The sequence below is a fragment of the Physeter macrocephalus genome, chromosome 3 (assembly GCF_002837175.3).
Source record: "Physeter macrocephalus isolate SW-GA chromosome 3, ASM283717v5, whole genome shotgun sequence".
Taxonomy (NCBI): Eukaryota; Metazoa; Chordata; class Mammalia; order Artiodactyla; family Physeteridae; genus Physeter; species Physeter macrocephalus.
In genome coordinates this window covers 7,062,108-7,085,077 of record NC_041216.1, presented here as the reverse complement: position 1 = coordinate 7,085,077, position 22,970 = coordinate 7,062,108, and positions in this window count along the sequence as shown.

The window sequence follows — 22,970 nt, the reverse complement described above, 5'->3', positions numbered from 1 at the left end:
TGGTGGTCTAGCAGTGAGGATTTGGCGCTTTCACTGCGGAGGACTGGGTTCAATCCCTGGTCAGGGAACTGAGATCCCGCAAGCAGAGCAGTGAAAAAAAAAAAAAAAAAAAATCCAGACATGCAATGAGGGGACCCAAAAGGCTCACCTCTACATGCTTCTCCATGTGTGCTCTGCAAATAAGTCTAAAAGGAGAATCATTTATCAGCAAATAACAATGACTGATTTCAGTTCAAACACATTTAAAGTAAATTCCAAAGTGCAACCTTAAACTACCTCCTAATTACAGGACATGAGTAGTCCAAAATACCATTCCCACTGTGGGTTGTTTCAGCAACTTGTTTTTAGAAGTGTGACTACTTCAAAACAACTGAGAAATTATTATGAGAGGGGAGAAAATACACAATAAACTACATTTTGGGATTAGCAAGCCAAAAAGAGCTAAAGCTTCTAATTCTGAGGAGTCCAAAAGCCACTGTAAAAATTGTGAGCTCACTTCAACTGTTTATTTGGCATTTGGGGGATTATTTAACAATGTAATTTTTTTACCAGTGTGCTTTTATCCTAGCCTTACTATCAACTTCCCTGAAAATAACCCTTTTATTAACGACAGCATATATTTTAGTTAACTTATACTAATAATGGACGTGTTTACAAAACAAATTCTCAATTGTTCTTCCTATTGGTTGTTGTCAGGCTGGAAAGAATTCAGAGGAACCAGCTCCGAAAACTTCACAGAAACAATTCAGCACAGGGACCCCTGTGTTCAGAAACTGGAGATTGAAGGGAAGCCAATAAAGCCCACACCCTCAGAGAAACAGTATCTGGCCTTCGGTTCTTGTGTCAAGTAACTACAGCAACAAAAGGCCCAACCCTGTGTACTGTTTTCACTACGTAAAAAAAACTAACTCATGTTAGTTATCCATTGACACACAGATAATTTTTCTAAGTGAGTATTAAGAAGCTTCCCTGAGGGTAAGCGCTGAAGCATTTATTGGGTTGGCCAAAAAATTTGTTCAGTTAATGAATAAACAGTTGGATAAAGTTGGTGGTGAAAATGAAAAATGTACTTAAAACGGAACGAACTTTTTGGCCAACCCAATAGTTTAAAAGTACATCAATTAAGGAATGGCAAGCCTCACATAAAAATACACATGGATAATTTATAATAATAAAAGAGCTTTTTTCTCCTAGGTCAAGAATACTGCCAGTGTGGGAAGTACTGGCCAGATGGATAAGCCAGCTCTTATCCACAAAGGTTCAATTCCAAGTCCTCCAAAAGTCAATCTCTGTCCTTCCTTTGCCAGCCCTGATTTCTTTGGACAGCAAACAGGAGCACTGTGTTATTTGTCTCTTAGAAAATTCATAATAAACTGCACAGCAAAAACAGGAAAAAAAATGAGGACTCTTTGCCATCATTTCAAACTTGAGGAAAGTAAATAATTCCTTTCTAACAGTATTGCTACTTACGTTGGATGCTTTGGGCTCCCAAATGCAAAACAGACCTGTTCTGACACAGTTCTTTTCCAAAAGCCACCAGATACCTGTATTCTGTGGGTGGGCATGGGGACTATGGGCTCCTGTCTAACCAGCAGGGCGCCCATCCTACCTCAGAGAGAGTCTTCTTGACTTCCCTCCTTTCGAGCCCAAGCACCAGGTCATCAACTAATAAATAACAGATATTATTCTAGCCTCCTGTTTGGCTGTTGCAAACTGCTTTCTTCCCTCTCCTATCAGGACCTCTGATCAGGGCAGAAGTGATCTTCTTCATTGCCACTGGTGAGCAATGAAAAGCTAAAAATAAGTAAATAAATAATGGGCACCTTAAATAACAGAAATTTACCAAAACTAAACTCATGCTCCTAATAAACGCAAAACCCCTTATTTGAAGCAGGTGTTTTTAACCTCTCTGTGTATATTTTTCGTCAATAAAATGAGGATTTGGAACAGTTCTACCAATGGCAATAAAAACTTAAAACGTTTACACAAACTGAGAAGGACATTCCTCATCCTTACTTCAGCCATGTCCTAAAAATGGAATTAAGTGGTGAGGGTTAAACTTTTTGCTTTTAGGGCTTCCCTGGTGGCGCAGTGGTTAACAATCTGCCTGCCAATGCAGGGGACACGGGTTCAAGCCCTGGTCTGGGGAAGATCCCACATACCATGGAGCAACTAAGTCCGTGCACCACAACTACTGAGCCTGCGCTCTAGAGCCTGCGATCCACAACTACTGAGCCTGCATGCCACAACTGCTGAAGCCCGCGTGCCTAGAGCCCATGATCCACAAGAGAAGCCACAGCAATGAGAAGCCTGCGCACCACAATGTTGCGAGCCCCTGCTCGCAACAACTAAAGAAAGCCCATGCACAGCAACGAAGACCTGACACAGCCAAAAATAAATTTATTTTAAAAAAAATTTTTTCGCTTTTAAAAAAGAATCATCCCTCCACTTCCATCCTATCAACTCTGAAATTTACTGTAGAAGAAATCATTTAAGATTCATAACATATTCTACCGCTTTATAAAAACCAGTGCAGGGCTTCCCTGGTGGCGCAGTGGTTGAGAGTCCGCCTGCCGATGCAGGGGACACGGGTTCGTGCCCCGGTCTGGGAAGATCCCACATGCCGCAGAGCAGCTGGGCCCGTGGGCCATGGCCGCTGGGCCTGCACGTCCGGAGCCTGTGCTCCGCAACGGGAGAGGCCACAGCAGTGAGAGGCCCGTGTACCGCCAAAAAAAAAAAAAACCAGTGCATCTGCCTGAAAATAGCTGACCAAGGACTTGATTACTTACCTTCTGACTGTACTTAAACTATCACTTGCATGGGGGCAATTCACCTACACCAAATTCAGGCAGCACCAACCTCACTTGGGAAAGAGGAGTTTCCAGAGCGAGTCAGGGCTCTGCAACAGACTCCGTCAGGCTGAGAACACTGCCGCTAGCTTCTTTCCATCACACAGCCAGCAAGAGGTCACATTTCCTTCCTGCTCTTCAGAGACTGAATTAGTTTCTCTGTCCCAAAGACATGGCAAACTCCACCCCTTCCATCTTTCATTTTTTAAAGGAACAGGACCACTACTTCTCAGTAACTTGGAAAGGCAGGAAAAATTCAGTGAGACAGCTATTTTCCATATGGCACAGAATACAGCATGCCACTAATTATTTCAGGCCTGATTTCCACAAAGGAATAAGTTTCATAAATGTTTCTCTCTTTCTTTGTGTTTTGTTTTTTTTAAAAAACACCAGAGAAAAGACTGAATAATTTAAGATCAAAATGACAAACCTTTGCTGGGAAACCCTTTTATTCATTCTTTCCATCAAACTGCTGTTTCTCCCCCAATCAGAAATAAAAACATATGAAAATCTTAAGATAGCTGGGATATTATGTAATAGTCACAGAAAGCAACATAATTTAATCAATCAATGCTGGAAAATTCTGAAAAATACAAGTAATAAACTTAGGTCTCAAGCCACCAGTCTGAAAAAAGCTAGTAAAAGAAAATACATGCAAGCAATTTTACACACCAATTTCTTCTATTATAAGTATGCCTCCTAGAAGGTGGTAAACTCAACTTCATCTGCCTGCACTGTGTTTTAAATATACGGTTTATCTAATAACAAAAGGAAGTGACTTGGAATAAGAGAGGCATTCTGGGGGACTTTAAGGAAGTAAGTCTTTGTAGATTTCAGTTTATTCATTTGTTAAAGGTGGTTAACACCGAACATACAACTTAACTTCTAAAGTTTCAGGGGACTTCCCTGGTTGTCCAGTGACTAAGACTCCACACTCCCAATGCAAGGGGCCTGGGTTCAATCCCTAGTCAGGGAACTAGATCCCACATGCCGCAACTAGAAGTTCACATGCCACAACTAAAAAAAAGATCCTGCATGCCGCAACTAAAAGATCCCCTGTGCCGCAACGAAGACCTGGCGCAGCTAGCTAGTTAGCTAGCTAAATAAATAAATAAATAAAGTTTCAGCTTAGTAGACTGGGCTTCATAAACATAAATAGGACTTCGCACCAAGCGCTGGTTACTGGAAAGGTAAATACACAATCATTTCACAATTTTTTAAATAGTTTTGCTTTCTCATTAAAGCAGGTTTCACAATCTCTGTACTTTGGTAAGATTATTGTGAGTATGCTCTCCCAAAAAATACCATGGCCCAACAAGTACTGAGAGCATGTTTCTGTTCATTCTATCAGATTTTATTGAACACTTACTCCATGCTAAGCACTCTGCTGGATGCAGAAAACAAGAAAATCCTGTTGTAATTATAGGTAGAAAATATCTTTTCAGGCTCATAATGTGACTTGGGAAGTTTCTTTTGCTTGTACTAAAGTCAGAAAGGAGGTCACTAGTTTTGAAATCTTTTCCAAGTCATATCCCCTCCCCGAATTGAAGTTTTCTTATGTGTTAAAAATAGGGCTTACACTTTAGTGAATAATAGTGTTATCAATACTGGTTCATTAATTGTGACAAATGTACCATTCTAATGTAAGATGTTAATAATAGAAGAAATTGGGCATAGGGAATATAGGGACTGTTACAGGTTAAACTGTGTCTCCCTAACCTTAAATGTATATATTGAAGTCCTAACACCAAGCACCTCAGAACATGACCTCATTTGGAGACAGGGTCTTTACAGATATGACTGGTATCCTTATAAAAGGGGAAATCTGGACACAGAGATACGTGGCGAGAAGATGATATGAAGAGAAATAGGGAGAAGACAGCCATCTAATACAAGCCTACGAGAGAGACCTTGGAATAGACCCTTCCCTCACAGGTCTCAGAAGGAACCAATCCTGCCAACCTCTTTTTTTTTTTTTTTTTTTTTTTAATATAAATTTTTTTTTTTGGCTGCGTTGGGTCTTCATTGCTGTTGCTTTCTCTAGTTTTGGCAAGCGGGGGCTACTCTTAGTTGCGGTGCGCAGGCTTCTCACTGCAGTGGCTTCTCTTGTTGCGGAGCACAGGCTCTAGGCCTACGGGCTTCAGTAGTTGTGGCACATGGGCTCAGTAGTTGTGGCCCGCAAGCTCTAGAGCACAGGCTCAGCAGTTGTGGCGCACGGACTTAGTTGCTCTGCGGCATGTGGGATCTTCCCGGACCAGGGCTCAAACCCATGTCCCCTGCATTGGCAGGAAGATTCTTAACCACTGTGCAACCAAGGAAGCCCCTGCCAACCTCTTGATTTTTGTACTTCTAGCCTTCAGATCTGTGGGACGATATACTGCTGTTGCTTAAGCCGCCCAGTTTGTGATACTTTGTTATGGCAGCCCTAGCAAACTAATACAGGGATTCTGTACAAACCTTGCAAGTTTCTGTAAATCTTAAACTATTCTCAAACAAAAAGTTTATTAAAAAAAAAAAAAAGACAAGGGTAATGGTGCCCACATCTCACAATTATGAGAAGACCAAAGTAGATAGATAATTGGGAAATCCCTGCTCAGCGGAAAGAGAATCCATAATCCCAATACACAGTAAGCAAACAGCTAGGACTAGAATCCAGGTTTCATTTAGTGTTTTCCATAGTATAATGTTATTTCAAGATGGGCATATAAAGGTGGGTGTAAGTGAGGGAATATGCCGAAGCAAATTATCAATCTGAAATGCCCTGTCCCAAATGAAGAGAACCTTAGAGAGTCACTTTATAATACTGGGCTAGGTTCTGCAGTGAGTAGTGGCTTTGGCACCAAAAAAATAACTGGGTTCAAATCTTGGCTTCTCCACCCATTAGCTGGACAAGATACTTACTCTCTCAATCTTCCAAACATGACCTATACCTCACAAGACCACCACAGGAATTAAAAAGTGTACGTAAACTGCCTGCCATTCAACATGTGACTTCACACCTTAAGCTATGTTTAGCTACAACCCTAGAGTGGTGAGAGGGAGATATTTAGGAACTTCTCTGAGAGCACACAGATTTCACCACTGATTCTATTTTCCTGCTATTAGTAAGCAATCAGATATCTTCCTACACAGAATAATGTGTTTTATAACTTTATTAGCTAAACTGGCATGTGTTGCACTGAAGAGGTGCAGAGAAGCAAAAAAAGGTCAAATTCTAGGGTCCTGACCTTTGTAGAATAAATCCCTTTGCTGCTGGATGGTAGCAGGGAAAAATCAACAGCAAACTGAGGGGTCTTTCATTTAGAACTTACTCATCTAATATTCCCAATGTAAGCAACTTGTGGTATCTTCTCCTGAGAATTTGCTCAATGGGTGTCTATTAAGCTCAGGATCATCTATGCAATTAACCTTTCATCATTAGAGAAATAGAATGAACAGCACAGACAGCAACTTAAATAATCTTCAGTTCACCCCAGAGGCTCCTCTCCTATATCCCTAGGGTAGGCTGACGGTAATTTTAGTTACTGTTTTAAATGTGTTACCATTGGGGAATATATCCTTCCCATTTTTTAGAGGAACTCTCAGCTTTCCTGACTTAATAAAGATACTACAGGCTATGTTTAACTAATCACCTATGGCCTCCTTCCAGCTCTCATTATGATAAACCTTTTTAAAAACTAAGTTTAACAGCCAATCATGACACAACTATTTTTTTAATTAAGTTATTATTACTAAGACCTTGGGCTGAACCAGTGGTACATATTGCAACCACCTACAGAGCTTTTTAAAAAGTCCATCTATCAAGATTCTTATTCAGGAAACCAGGATAGGAATTCCGATCCACTGGTTTACAGACATTCTTTACAGATTCCAAGGACCAGGACTGTGTTCTCTCTTCATCCCACCATCAATACACAGAAAGCCACTGCTTACACGGAGTTGTACATAAAGCTTGTTCTACATAAAGTCTGTTTACAACTCTCTTAGGAGATAAGTTGTTTGACATGTTTTACAGACGTTAGCCTTTTGGGGATAAAATCAGCTTCCCCAAACAAGTCTATCACACAGAGGTTTAGAAGAGGGAAAAATGTATGTTTTTAAATTTATTTCCTTATATGTTAAACTATCACTGCTTTGAATGATGTTCACAACATGGCAGGGTTTTCAATAACTTTCAATAACTAGATCATATCAATTTATCCATTCCTTCAGAAGTATGAACCCTAAGAGCTGCAGTGTCCCATACACATGTAGCTACTGTGCACCTGAAATGTGGCTGGCCTGAACTGGGATGAGCTGTAGGTATAAAATACAGGATTTCAAAGACTTAGTACAAAACCCAGAATGTAAAATACTTCATTAAGGATTTTTTATATTAATTACATGTTGAAATGAGAATGTGTTGGATATATTAAATTACATAAAATATATCATTAAAATTAATTTCATCTGTTTCTTTTTATTTATTTTCTTAATGTGGATGCTAGGAAATTTGAAATTACATGTGGCTCACACTGGACTTCTCTTGGATGGCACTGTCCTAAAGGACAACAATGATTATGTCTTTTCAAATGCTCAAGTTTTGACCCTTATCCAATATTACTCACTTTTAAATTCATCATTTATTTTTGCAGTTTCTAGTCTTCATCCACTAAGACTTTCCTGTTGAGATAACCACGTGCTATCTTTCCATTTATATCTACACTTTACCAGATAAGTTGAGGGGGAAAAAAAGAGATGTCTTAAATACACACACAACTCTACATAAGAAACCAAAAAAAATTTCAAGATCTGCTATCATTCTGGACCTTACCAGTCACCTGAGTCTACAAAAGAAATCAAGAACCCAACCTGTTGCTTCTAAATCTAAAACGAATTCATTAAGGAACTATTCAAAGCTATCTAAATTTAGAGACCACTCAACTACCCCAAGCGCAGATAGATCCAGACACTGAACCAGAACTCAGTTCAGATACATATGATCAGTGCAACTCCCCTCTCTGGCTCATAAGGAACAGCATATTAACTACATAGACAAATAGGTCTAATTATTTTCTGGAACATCTTGTATTTATTATTTTTTTAAAGGAACAAAATTGAATTCATCAGATTTATATATGAAAGCTCCAGCTTGCCATAATTTCAAGATTCTAAATGATCTGACTCCTGCCTACTTCTCCAACATCATCTCAAACCACTCTCTCCCGAATCAATCACTCTACCGGAGTCACAAAGGCCTTCTTTCTGTTCCTTGAACACTTACAAGCATTTATAGTCTCAGCACCTTTATACTTGCAGTTCTCGCTACATGAACACCCTTCTGCAGTCTAAAGCATGGTTGGCTCCTTTCTCATCCTTCAGATCTCAGCTTGTCACCTAACTCGAAAAGGTATTCCTTGGCATTCTACCTAATGACACCTCACGGTTATCTTGTAGTCGTATTTCTTTCCTACACTTAGGAAATCTGAAACTATCGTATTTGCCTTCCCAAACTAGAATGTAAGCTCCCCAAGAATGGGGGTCCTGGGCTTCCCTGGTGGCACAGTGGTTGAGAGTCTGCCTACCGATGCAGGGGACACGGGTTCGTGCCCCGGTCCGGGAAGATCCCACATGCCGCGGAGCGGCTGGGCCCGTAAGCCATGGCCGCTGAGCCTGCGCATCCCGAGCCTGCGCTCCGCAACGGGAGAGGCCACAACAGTGAGAGGCCCGCGTACCGCAAAAAATAATAATAAGAAGAAGAATGGGGGTCCTGTTTGTCTTGCTCATTGCCGGTTATCCCTAGCAACAGAGAACAGGCACAATAACAAGCACTCAAGCATCTACTGACTGAATTAATCAAAAAATCAAAAGCAGCTTTAAAAGACAAAGGATCTTAGAGGGGAAAATTCAGTATACTTATTTTTTAAATTATGCAACTGGCTTCCTATGTACATGTCCTTCCAGTCTTTGTTTTCTAGTCTCCAATACTTAAGTCTCTTGAAGAACTGTCATAGTTCCACGTGGTGAAAAATAAGAAGTATGGAAATATCAATTATATTTTGCTTGCTGAGTATGGAGAGAGAAGAAATGCTTGTATCACTAAGTATTTAAAGATGAAATAAGGCAACAATAATAAAAACACTGAGTATTATTGAATAGTTGGGACAACTGATTAATGACAATATAAAATGTTAGATTCCTTCTTCTTACCATAAACAAAACCAAAAAAAGGTAGGAAAAATCATCAGGATGATGATGTTGTGATAACAACATCCCAGCTGCCTAGAGCACATGTTCAGAATGAAGCAGATTAGAAAACATCTCTAAGGGGACTTCCCTGGTGGCACAGTGGTTAGGACTCCGCGCTCCCAATGCAAGGGGCCTGGGTTCAATCCCTGGTCGGGGAACTAGATCCCACATGCATGCCGCAACTAAGTGTTCGCATGCCACAACTAAGGAGCTGGTGAGCCACAACTAAAAGAAGCCCTCAAGCCGCAACTAAGGAGCCCGCCTGCCACAAGACCAGGTGCAACCAAATAAATCAATATTTTTTTTTTTTAAAAAGAAAATATCTCTAAGATAAAATTTATAATATAACCAAAATGCTTAAAGTATTGAGGAAGAATTTACACTTCTGGGTAGAGTTTAGAAAGAAATTACTGATAAGAACACAGAAACTAAACAAAACAGACCAGAAAAAGATAATTATTAACAATAGAGAAAACAAAAAGTTGTACAGAAAAAAGAAAATTAACCATAGCATACGACATTTGTCTGTGAACAAGCTATACATAAACTTAATATTGTTAACGGTGAATACTGCTCTAACCAAAATTCAGTTACAACCAGAGTGACAATAAATGTGGACATGTGAGGTGGTCAGAGAATTCTATCACTATCCAAAGTAGAAAGTTAATTGATAATACCCAAAACTGGAAAATCCATAAGTAGCAAAATAAGCTTATTTTTTAGAGGTAATACCAAAAGAAACAGTAAAGAGTTGGAAATGATTGCTTCTAGGGACTGAAAAAGGGGCAGGAGGGACTGTTTTTCATAAAAAGCCCTGTGGAGCTGATGGTCTGACATGACTACATATAGGGTTTTTGTACACGTATTAATAAAAAGTAAAACAAAAAAGGTTTAAATAAATATATAACATGTTTTTTTAAAATTTAAGAGAAGACAATGTACTATGGGGGGAAATCAACTGTATGCATAAATTTATTCATGTCCATCACACAGTTACCTAACACACGGAAAAATGAGAGAAAAGCCTAAATGTTTACCAAAAAGGAACTAGTTAGATAAATTATATGGCACATCCAAATGATGAAATGCCATGAGTCATTTAAAAATGCAAACAGAGGGGCTTCCCTGGTGGCGCAGTGGTTGAGAGTCCGCCTGCCAATGCAAGGGACACAGGTTCGTGCCCCGGTCCGGGAAGATCCCACATGCCGCAGAGCGGCTAGGCCCGTGAGCCATGGCCGCTGAGCCTGCGCGTCCGGAGCCTGTGCTCCTCAACGGGAGAGGCCACAACTGTGAGAGGCCCGCATACCGCAAAAAAAAAGAAAAAAAAAAAAAAATCAAACAGAGAAAACTTTTCTTGTTAACAAGAACCAAGTGACAAAAAGCACAACTCCAATTTTGATTATATACACACATATCAGAGTAACATATGCATGACAAGGGACTGTTCACCGAACTATTAACAGTGACTATATATGTGTCAAGTTTATGGCTGATCTTTTTCAGTATGTCCAAGTAAATAAACATGTGTTATTTAAAAACTCAAAAGTTAGTTAAAATAAGAAAGTAACTGCTGATTCTACAACTTGGGATGGAATCAGAGAGGAGAGCAAGGCTACTTTATCAGCCTACTTAAGTTTTTTAAACTGAAAGATAAATATTACTTAATAAGAACCCAAAAAAAAAAAGAACCCAGAACTTCTATTAAGGAGTCTTCTGGATAAACAACATAGGACTGGCTTTATAAGCCAATGAAGTTATTATTAGTTCCTTTAACCACCATGCATTTTTACCTTATTTGAACAATGATTCGACTTGCACCAGACCCCAAACAGACACTACCTCAAAGAATACTGGCAGTGCCGCACTGGCTTCTCCAATTTACAAAGTCAGGATACAACTCTGGAATGAGAAGAAATAAGCAGTGATAAAATAGCTACCCAAACCTTGCATATTGCATCTTGAAATACAGATGCTTGGAATCTATAAGCAGAAACTCTCCTCTAGCCCTCAACTTAACTCCAAGTGGACACAGGATTCTCTCCCAAAGTATACTGGCCTGAGGGTCTCTCGTACTCATTTTCATCCACCCAACCTTCTAGAGTAAGGTTGGAAAGTATGGAAAGCTAAAACCTTCCTCTTGTAACCTGATACTTTCACTGGCAATATTTCAGGTGCTATGGTTTGCATTATACAAGTTTAATTTGTAAACTCCATAATTCAACCTGGGGAATAACTTCAGAAGAATTAAGATGCTTGAAACAAAAAAACTTTCAAGTATGCTGAACTAAATTTAACAAATACATTTCAAGTTAAAGTAACTCCCCACACTCATCCCTCAAAGCACAAAACAACCCTTCAGATCCAGTTGTTTAAATATTCCCAGATCCAAATACTACTAACATGGCCATATAGCAAAGCAATGTAGTATTATCCCAAACAAACAGGAAAACAAAGTTCCAAGATCAGCAAGCTCAGTATGTAATTAACATCCTCACTCCTAGATTAAAGTTTTTTCATTCATTCATAATACTGTAAAGTAGGAAGGCACCTAAGAATTAAATAATCTGAAGATGCAGTGCTGACATTAATCTTCTCTTTTTTCACTTATTCATTGACTCAATCAAGGATACCCACCTTAGCTTTCTCTGAAACCTGTGGTTTGCACATAGCTGAATCCTTGCCTATTTAGCCAGGAGAGAAAAGAATGCATTTCCTTAAGCTATAGTCTCTCAGTAGTGGGGAGCCCTCAACTCCCCTCTCAGCAAACTCCTACTCATTCTTAGGAGGGTCTCCTTCCCCAGCAAGCTGTCCCTGGCTCACCCAGGCTAGGTTACGTATTGCTTCTCTGTTACCCTAGGCATGGTTCTCCTTACACGCGTATCATTATGTCTGTTAATATGTCAACTTACCTCACAAGGCTCCAAACTCTATATACCTAACACTGATATGTGTCCACTGAATAAACTGAATACACAAGCAATAAACTCTTGACCTATACCAAAGGTTATCAGGTAATTAACATTACAAAGAGGCAACAAAAACCTACTGTTAAAACTAAGACTTATCCAAACGAAATTACTATTCAGTCAGACCATTTGGCAAATTAATGACAATGTTGGTATATATTCGCTTAGTTGATAAATAGCAAAAATACAGCACTTACAAAAACTCATTCTTTCACAATACTTTTGCATATAGACTTGCAAGTCATTCTGGGAATTCATCCTGGGTTTCATCAACCGAAACTTCTTTCCCTGTTTCTAACTGCAGAGGCACAGGGGCTCATCACATCGATCAGCTTGAGGGAACCCCCGATGACTGCTACAAAACTGGGAACCGCTTACTCTACAATGCACTGATTAAAGAACTATTCCAATACATCCACCTTTAAAATTCTAGCCAGTTAACAAACACACACACACAATCTTCCTCTTTCTAACCCATCATGTTTCTTCCCTATTAATTAACCTCTTCTCTGACACTGGCAAGAATTTTCTCATCGCAACAAATCTTCAATTTTCCATTGTTGCAATGGGTGGAGAAGCAAATCTGAGGCTCTGGCCCTTAGTTATTCTATGACAGCAAGGAGACACCTGAAGCCCTAAGTCGCCTGCCACCAATTTTTATGCACCCCCAAACTTGTCCTGCTTGAGTCATCGGGACAGTGATAGGCATGCTTTTCAGCCTCAATCTCCTGACCTGCCTTTCGTCAGATACCAGTATATTAGCAAGGACACCACAGCACTACCGACAATATATCTTTTCCCCTTCCACACAATTTCCATTTTAACTGTCCACTTACGTCAACAAAAAATTTATTAAGTACCTACTACATTGCCAGGCACTATTTTAGGCAACGGAGATTCAGCAATTAAAAATCTCCTCAGGGACTTCCCTGGTGGCCCAGTGGTTAAGAATCCACCTGCCACTGCAGGAGATACGGGTTTCATCCCTGATCCGGGAAGATCCCACATGCCTTGGAACAACTAAGCCCACGAGCCACACCTACTGAGCCTGCGTGCCACAACTACTGAAGCCCGCAAGCCTAGAGCCTGTGCTCCACAACGAGAGAAGCCACCTCGATGAGAAGCCAGCGCACCGCAACAAAGAGCAGTCCCCGTTCACCGCAACTAGAGAAAGCTGGCGCACAGCAACGAAGACCCAACGTAGGCAAAAATAAATAAATTTTAAAAATATCTCTTCATTCCTGGAGCTTACATTCTAAGGGGCAGATGGGAGCACATGAGGAATAAGAGTTACTCTTTTATGTAATGTGGTCAGAGAAGGCAAAGATGAACAGAAACAGTATGCTGTACTTTATCTGAAGGCAAAAGGGACCAAATAGAGGAAAGAGCAAGTGCAAAGACCCTGCGGAGGGAACATGCCTGGTGTATCTGAGGAAGACAAAAAAACAGAGTGGCTGCAATGCCAAGAGTTTCCAGGGAACAGCTGGAAGATCAGGTCAGAGACATGGGTGAATGGAAAGGGCCTTGCAAGCCATCGTAAGGACTTTGGTTTTCCTACAGGTTATGCAGGCAGCCACAGCACTGTTTTGAGCAGAGGAGTAAGGACCAGAATCACGTTCTAAAAGGATCTTGGCTGCTGAGTGTAGAACAGACCTTAACAGGGCAAGAGCAGAAGAAATTGTTAGATATTGCCTACAATTACCCAGGAAAAGGACAGCAGTGGCTTAGACTAGAGTGCAGCTCAGAATGCCCCCACGTTCCATACACTATACCTTACGTACCAACATAGTTCCTAAACCCAAACAGTGAGCACTAAACATTCTAAGTTTTTACTTCCTACAGTTAAAGAATTTTTACTTCCTACAGTTAAAGAAGATTTGAAATGTTTTTTCTTATCTCACCTCAAGCACCCCTGATAATCTTTTGAGAAATACAGAAGATAAGGAAGCACAAAGATGATATTGTCTGCTCCTATGAACCTGAGGTCAAAGCTAGTCCTTTAAACCACCATGCAGGGACTTCCCTGGAGGTCCAGTGGTTAAGAATCCGCCTTCCAATGCAGGGGACGCAGGTTCAATCCCTGGTCGGGGAACTAAGATCCCACATGCCGCGTGGCAACTAAGCCCTTGTGCCACAACTAGAGGACCCACACACCGCAACTAGAGAGAAGCCCACACACCGCAAGGAAAGATCCTGTGTGCCACAACTAAGACCCGATGCAGCCGCATAAATAAATAATTAATAATTTTTTAAAAAAAGACTCCGCACTCTCAATGCAGGGGGCATGGGTTTCATCCCTGGTGGGGGAACTAAGATCCTGCATGCTGCACTGCACAGCCAAAAAAAGAAGACGACCACCAGGCACACGTTGCTTCTACAATACTTAAGGACTAACGTGTCTACTTTCAAAATCAAGTTGAATAAAAGTGAACAAAAGGGCTTCCCTGGTGGCGCAGTGGTTAGGAATCCGCCTTCCAATGCAGGGGACACGGGTTCAAGCCCTGGTCCGGAAGATCCCACATGCTGCGGAGCAACAAAGCCCACACGCCACAACTACTGAGCCTGTGCTCCAGAGACCGTGAGCCACAACTACTGAAGCCCGCATGCCTAGAGCCCGTGCTCTGCAACAAAAGAAGCCACTGCAATGAGAAGTCCTCGAACTGCAACGAAGAGTAGCCTCCGCTCTCTGCAACTAGAGAAAAGCCCGCAGGCAGCAACAAAGACCCTATGCAGCCAAAATGAATGAATGAATAAATAAATAAATAAATAGAAACAAAAGAGGACTGTGTCCTCTATTCAAATTAACCCAAAGTAGCCAATGATAAAATTTAATCTTATCCACTCCCCATTGAAAAAAATACTAGGAATTGATAAGATTATGACAGCTAGGCAAATAAAACTTTAGTGTTTTACCACAGAAAACTGTGCAATGTCTCTCTCCAAGCAGCTTCCCTGGTATAAACCAGGAACCAATACTGAATCTAAGACTGGTGAAATTACTATGAATGGTTTTGGAGAGAAAGACAGATACTTCAAAATGTGTCCAGTATACAGGGCCTTCTTCGCTTGGGGGGTGAACAAATGATGTCACACAGCCCAACCTGTTTTTGTACTACCTATGAGTTAAGAACAGTTTCTACATTTTTTTTTTTGGCTGCCCGCTCAGTTTGCAGGATCTCAGTTCCCCCACCAGGGATCAAACCCAGGCCCCCCTGCAGTGGAAATGCAGAGTCCTAACCACCGGACCATCAGGGAATTCCCCAATTTCTACATTTTTTTTTTTAATGGTAGAAAAATATCAAAAGTATTTCATGATGTGTGAAAATTATATGAAATTCCAATTTCCGTATCCATGAAGTTTTACTGGAACACAGCCAGGTTCATTTGTTTATAGATAACTGCTTTCACACTACAACAGCAGAGTAGTTGCAAAAGTGACTAAAAGCAGGGGTCTCACCACTCTGCGCTGCTACAAATTGTGGTGAAGCAATTGTAACTAAAAAGCATTTCAGGGACTTCCCTGGTGGCACAGTGGTTAAGAATCCGCCTGCCAATGCAGGGGACACGGGTTCGAGCCCTGGTCCAGGAAGATCTCACATGCCGCGGAGCAACTAAGCCCGTGTGCCACAACTACTGAGCCTGCGCTCTAGAGCCCGTGCCCCACAACAAGAGAAGCCACCGCAATGAGAAGCCCGCGCGCTGCAACAAAGAGTAGCCCTCGCCTGCTGCAACTAGAGAAAGCCTGCGTTCAGCAATGAAGACGCAAAACAGCCATAAATAAATAAATAAATAAATAAATAAATAAATCTTAAAAATAAATAAATAAAAATAAAAAGCATTTCAAGTACCATGTATTCTGTCATATCACACATGGAGTGTGGGTGCTTTTTTTTAATCCAATTAGATGGCAACACATTGTGTTTATTATGAAATGACACCATAGCTGTGCCAAGAACACAATATGTGTCGACATTACCAAACTAAGCACTCACACAATATTCCCAACTCACAGGAAACCAACTGCTGGAAATTTTTTAAAAATTTAAAACAGAGTACCTTATCACAACAGAAAACCTTCATAAAAACAAAATAAAAATAAACAAAAATAAGGCTACAACCAAAGTAAGTTTCTGAGTGTTGTATCTGTTAGCATAAGGATGAGTCGTTTATCTATAGTGAGTTAATTAAATTATGTTTGACTGCAAGAACCTAAAAAATGTGTCTCAAGAAAACGAACTTGTTTAAGACTATTAACCTTTTGGTTTGAAGGATTGAGGACAATGGGAGCAATATAAGTAGTCAATTAAAAAATAGGGCAGGTGGAGAGGAAAGGTGCTAACCTAAGTTAACTATGGAAATAAATGAAATGAGAAGATAAAAAGCAAAAGGAACTGCATATCACCACTGTATTCTACTTGTTAAAGTTTTCTAGTTGTAAAGTTGTTAAAGGGTACAGGTTAACAATCCTGAAACCACTACACTACATGTACACTGGAACTAATGAGTAAATGGATGGCAAATGATGAGAGCCAAGTTTCTCACTGCTGGGAGTGGGAGGTTATAGATAAAAAAGGAAAAGACTAGAATGATCAATGAGGTACTGGATTAGAGTTGGAGATATCAGTAATTCATGTCCAGCTTAACACAGATACAAATGAAGATATGTAGAAATATGAAATACTTAAGATATTTCTATAAGTATATGGAATATATGTGTTAGTATACAGATGTACTTCCTTGCTTTGCCAGCTGAGAAGACCTGGAAGCAATAACCCTCCAGTAGCAATGTGCACACCTAGCACCCAGATCTTGATTTCTAATACCATTCTCCAATAAAAGAAACCAGGGCCCCTTGGAGAAATGGCTGAATCTAGGGCTGGGGGAGGGGATTCACAGTATGAGCTTGGGAGTATCTTACAGTGCCAGAAAGTAAGGAAGTGCTAAACAGCAACAACAAAAAACACTACCACACACAATAAAGGGGGTATGTCAAAAGGACACTCCTGTCCAACTGAAAGAGCTCTCAATAGTAAAAATCAAAAAATTAGAACAAAATAAAGTACTGGATTATAACAAAAATACCCATGAGTCCATACTGATATAAATAAGTGACTGAATAAATAAATAAATGGATGAGAAAAGACCAATCTCCCATGCAGAAGAATTACAAATAATTCATATATATACGCCACCCTCAAGGAGGTGGACTATAACTCTCCACTCCTTAAGTGGAGGTGAGTATGCCTAGCGATTTTCTTCCAAAGAGTACACCGTGGCAGGGAGGGGAGGGAATAATTTTTTGGAGAAACCTAGCCAGATAATCACAGTTAACAAGAAGTCACGCTGATAGCATGTATTCCTTGATATGATATAGCACTTTACCTCTGTGTTCTTTCTCCCCCAAATCCATAACACTAATATAATCATTAGAAAAATATTAGACAAATCCCAATTGAGGGACATTCTACAATACAGCTAACCAGTACTCCTCAAAACTGTCAAGGTCACCAAAAATAAGTGTGAGAAATTGTCACAGCCAAGAGAAGCCTAAGGAGACACAACAACTTAGTGTATATCCTAGATGAGATCCTGGAACAGAAAAAGGACATTAGGTAAAAACTAAGGAAATCTGGGGACTTCCCTGGTGGTCCAGTGGTTAAGACTCTGTGCTTGCACTGCAGGGAGCATGGGTTCGATCCCTGGTCAGGGAACTAAAGATCCTGCATGCCATGCTGTATGGCCAAAAAATTTTTAAAAATTAGAAATTAAAAAAAAAAAAACCTAAGGAAATCTGAATAAAGTATGAATTTTAGTTAGTAAGAATATACCAATGTACCATACTAATGTAAGGTGTTAACAGGGGAAATGGATATGGGGTATACATAGGAACACCCTGTACTATTTTCCGAGACTGTAAATCAAACTGTTCAAAATAAATTTATTTTTTAAAAAAGGCAAATGATTGTGGGTGGTGATCCATGGCTCTTGATGATTCAACAGATATTACTGATACTGCTCAGTTGTTTAGTGATGTCAATGCTGAGCTTGAAGTGACTGAACACTATGAACAAAACAGTCTGTGTGGAACAACCACTGGCAAGAATCTTCACAGAGGTTGAGAGAACATTAATTCAATACAATCTGAACTTGAATCTGCTAAGATGTGCACAAATAATGGTAAAAATGTGTGGAGAAGGGCTTAGTTGGACAAATTTACAAAGCCTGTGAAAATGTAAAGTATTTCAAGCAAATGGTTTATTCACTGTACTGTTCATCAGCAAGTATTCTGCAAAAAAAACTATCACATGCTATTGACCCAGTATTGTCAAGAGTGACCTTCATTTGCTCTCAGTCCACTTCTGTAGTGGATTCATCAGTTCTATGAATTTCTGTCAGAAACAGAAGGTGAATCCTGACTTGCCTACTAAACAGCAGTTAATGGCTTAGCAGCCATAAAATTTTATTGTGATTTTTTTTTTTTTTTTTTTTAAGCTCAAGGCTGAATTTGAGGGACTTCCCTGGTGGTCCGGTGGGTAAGACTCCGTTTTCCCAATGCAGGGGGTCCAGGTTCAATCCCTGGTCGGGGAACTAGATCCCACATGCATGCTGCAACTAACAGTCTGCATGCCACAACTAAGAGTCCACATGCCACAACTAAAGATCCCGCATGCCGCAACGAAGACCCGGCACAGCCTAAATAAATAAATACTTAAAAAAAAAAAAGACTTAACTTGAAATTTTTCTGAAGACGAATCACCCTTAAACACTATTACTGAATACTTAATGGCTTTGGAAATTAGCTTTTGCTGCACACTTAATAACGTTTCTTAATAAATCCATTTGAAAATTAACAAGACAAAACAGCACTTCTATGGGAAACATACTACAGCAAATTAAAATGAACATACATTGTTTGAATCACAAGTAATGTTACTTTTTTCACTTCCTGTACTATCGAAAGTTAAAACAAGCAATGAGATCTCCAGTCCCACACAAATTTGAAGCAGACATATTTTCTTAGCTCAAACTACAGTTTTACCATATTTCCTCAATGCAAGTGCAAAGGAAATCTCCATATTTCAAAATCCATCTAAACACAACTGAGGAACTTCCATCTAATCTTCAATTGGAAATGATTAATGTGCAGTGTAAGGGCAGGCTAAAAAGCAAATATCGAGAAAAGACTCTAACAGAATTCTATAAAGCCAAGTGATAAATACGCTCAATTAAAATCATATGCTCCAAAAAAAAATCATATGCTCATGGATTAGGATTAGTATTTGGCAGGACCTGTGTGAAAAAACATTTTCAAAGATGACATATGGGGACTTCCCTGGTGGCACAGTGGTTAAGAATCCGCCTGCCAATGCCAGGGACACGGGTTTGAGCCCTGGTCCGGAATAGATCCCACATGCCTCAGAGCAACTAAGCCTGTCCGCCACAACTACTGAGCCCACGCACCTCAACTACTGAAGCCCGCGAGCCTAGAGCCCGTGCTCTGCAACAAGAGAAGCCACCGCAATGAGAAGCCTGCGCACCTCAACGAAGAGTAGCCCCCACTCGCCACTACTAGAGGAAGCCTGCGCACAGCAACGAAGACCCAACGCAGACAAAAATAAAAAATTAATTAATTTTTTAAAAAAGATGACATCTGTAAAATCTCACTACAAATTTCATCATTAACAGATGAACATTTGCCATCAATTGCTATGGACCCCAATTAAAAGAAGTGTTATCCCCCGAAAAGAATCCCATTATTCTCACTAACACACCTGTATTATAAAAACTGTATTCAATTTATATAATTTGCCTAACAGTCATTTAGTGCAAACGGCCAAACAAGAATAAACCCTTAATGAACAGTAATTCTAGAAACTGTGGGGTCTCAAATGGTAGAAAATGTCATTTTTAAATACTTATGCCCAGCAACTTACAGTAAAGCAAATAAAATTAGTAATCCATCATCCCAAAGCAATCTGCAAAGCACTAACCAATGAATAATAAAAAAGAACACATTGGGCTTCCCTGGTGGTGCAGTGGTTGAGAGTCCGCCTGCTGATGCAGGGGACACAGGTTCGTGCCCCGGTCCGGGAAGATCCCACATGCCGCGGAGCGGCTGGGCCCGTGAGCCATGGTCGCGGAGCCTGTGCTCCGCAACGGGAGAGGCCACGGCAGTGAGAGGCCCGCGTACCGCAAAAAAAAAAAAAAAAAAAAAAGAACACATGCTCTAAAACTTGACTGCCTAGATTTGACTGATTCCCACTCCACCAATTAACTTAGACCTGTGATAAATTTCTTAATTAAATCTCACTATCTCTGTTTCTTTACCTGTAAAACTGGTTCCTACTACAAAGGGTTATGAAAATTGAATAAATTAATATGCATAAAGTTACTGAAAGTGCTTAGCACACCATTAGTACTCAATAATAATAATTATGAATCAGGCCAATGTCAAAATGACAGAGTTAAAAGACAACAAGACTTCAACTAGCTGGTATGGACAGTCACAAGGTCATTAAACAATTAAGTTCTCTCTCTTGATAATTCAGAATCTGGATTTATGGCAGACTCAGAATATAAGACACTACATCTTCCAAATCTCTTAAAGAAGCAGAACACTCTGGCAACAAACCCAAACCCAGGGCTTCCCTGGTGGCGCAGTGGTTGGGAGTCCACCTGCCGATGCAGGGGACACGGGTTAGTGCCCCGGGCCGGGAGGACCCCACATGCCGCCGCAGAGCGGCTGGGCCCGTGAGCCATGGCCGCTGAGCCTGCGCGTCCGGAGCCTGTGCTCCGCAACGGGAGAGGGCACAACAGTGAGAGACCCGCGTACCGAGAAAAAAAAAAAAAAAGAAAGAAAGACCATGATCCACTCCAATCTGACCCAGGAGCATATCAGAGTTATGGACAAATCTCACTAGAATTAGAGTCACAGAGCATTAAGAACTGGAAGCACTCTTAGAGATCATTATCTAATACAACCCTAGTTTTCACAGAAGGAAAACTGAACCCAGATAAAGGAAGAGATATGCCCAAGAAGATGAGGCAAAACTAGAGCTAAAAGCCCTTAGCTCTCAGTGTGTCCCGGTTCTTTCCACATCATCATGCTACCTTTTACCTATTAAAGAACCTTAAACCACAAACTTCATCCACTCTGCTCTAATTTCTCACTCTTCTTCCCAATTACTTATTATCTAACAGGAAAAAAATTTTTTAATGTGCTCTATGAAATCTGTCTTCCCTAAATAATCTATTATTTGCCTTAAATTTACACTACTGGAAGCTACAGGGAGATGCTAACTAAAAATAAATCTAATTCACTAAAGGCCTATTTGAAAGGAAATTTCAATCCACCAAAAAAACCTCTTAATTTTATTTTATTTATTTATTTTTCGGCCGTGCTGTGTGACTTACAGATCTTAGTTCCCTGACCAGGGATTGAACCTAAGCCACGGCAGTGAAAGCAGCAAATCCTAACCACTGGACCACCAGGGAATTCCCAAAAAACTTAATTTCAGAGTTGGAAAAGTTGATGGTACATTCAGAGTATTATCTTCCACAACTGCTTACTTTCACTAAAAAAATTTATCCAAAATAGTAATTCGATTAACCCATTTAACCCAGAGCATCAGACCAGGATAACCAACTTCTAAATGAGTCACATTTCCTCTCACCTGTAAACAAGCAACAGGAAAGAGACTAAATTTAATGCCGAAATAATCTGTTACATATATTTGTGACATTATTCTAGCAACAAATTTGGATATGATCATTTCATGCTGGAGAACCTACTAAAGTACATTCACCTTCAGAGTTTTTTTCTTTCTTTCTTATTTTTCCTTTTTAAATTACAAATTGGAAGAAGCTACTAGGTTTGACACAAAGGTCAAAACTACTTCCCAGAGTACTGCCAAATTAAAACTTATTTTCAAACAAACTAAGAAATAGTCTTATCAGCAATTTTGGAACTCTACCCAAAATGTCCACATATATTCTGGTTCTGCTAATTCTGGAAATAAATTTGCAACTGCTTTGTAAATTTGCTGATGTTAACCCAACATCAATTTACAAACACCTTTAGGGATGCAAACCTCTTTTTCCCACAAAATGCCAAAATCCCAAGGCCACCTAGCCACTCCTAAGTACAGGGTTTCTCACAAAATGCATCCTATTTCTGAAACATTTATAAGTAATGTAACTGCTCACCAGTGACCCCTACACCTCACATCACAAAAAATAAACTCCAAGTGGACTTAAAAAAAAAAAGCATATAAACAAACATTAAATGTGAAAAGCTTTAAAACATTTATTAGAAAATATAGGAGAATATTTGTACAAATTCCGGGTAGAGGATTTGAAACAAGTTATAAGTATAAACCATAGACGTAAAGATTGATAAATATGTCTACATGCTTTAGAAAATCAAAATGAAACCACATACTAGGAGAGTATATTTGCAATACACATAAAAAAAGGATTAAAATCCAGACTCTATATAAAGAACTTCTACAAATCAATAAAAAAGGCAAAAAACTCAATAATTCAGATAAAAAAGATTAATTTATTAAATACTTATTGAACGCTTATGTATGCCAGGCACTGTCCTTGGCACTAGAGATACAACACTGACAAAAGGAGAAAGTCTCTCATCTTTTGGTTGGTGGGGCAAGACATACACTCAAGTAACTATATACTGTATGTCAAGTGATGATAAACGCTAAAAATAAGTGGGTTAAGGGGATGATCAATTAAAAAAAGAAAAAACCTATATGGCTGATATACATATGCAAAGATATTAATTTTCACTACTAATCAGAGAAATACAATTTAAAACTATAATAAAATATTTCATACTCCCAAGAATGGCAAAAAATTTTAAAGTCTAACGACATCATGTGCCATTAAGATGTACAGCAACAGAAATGCA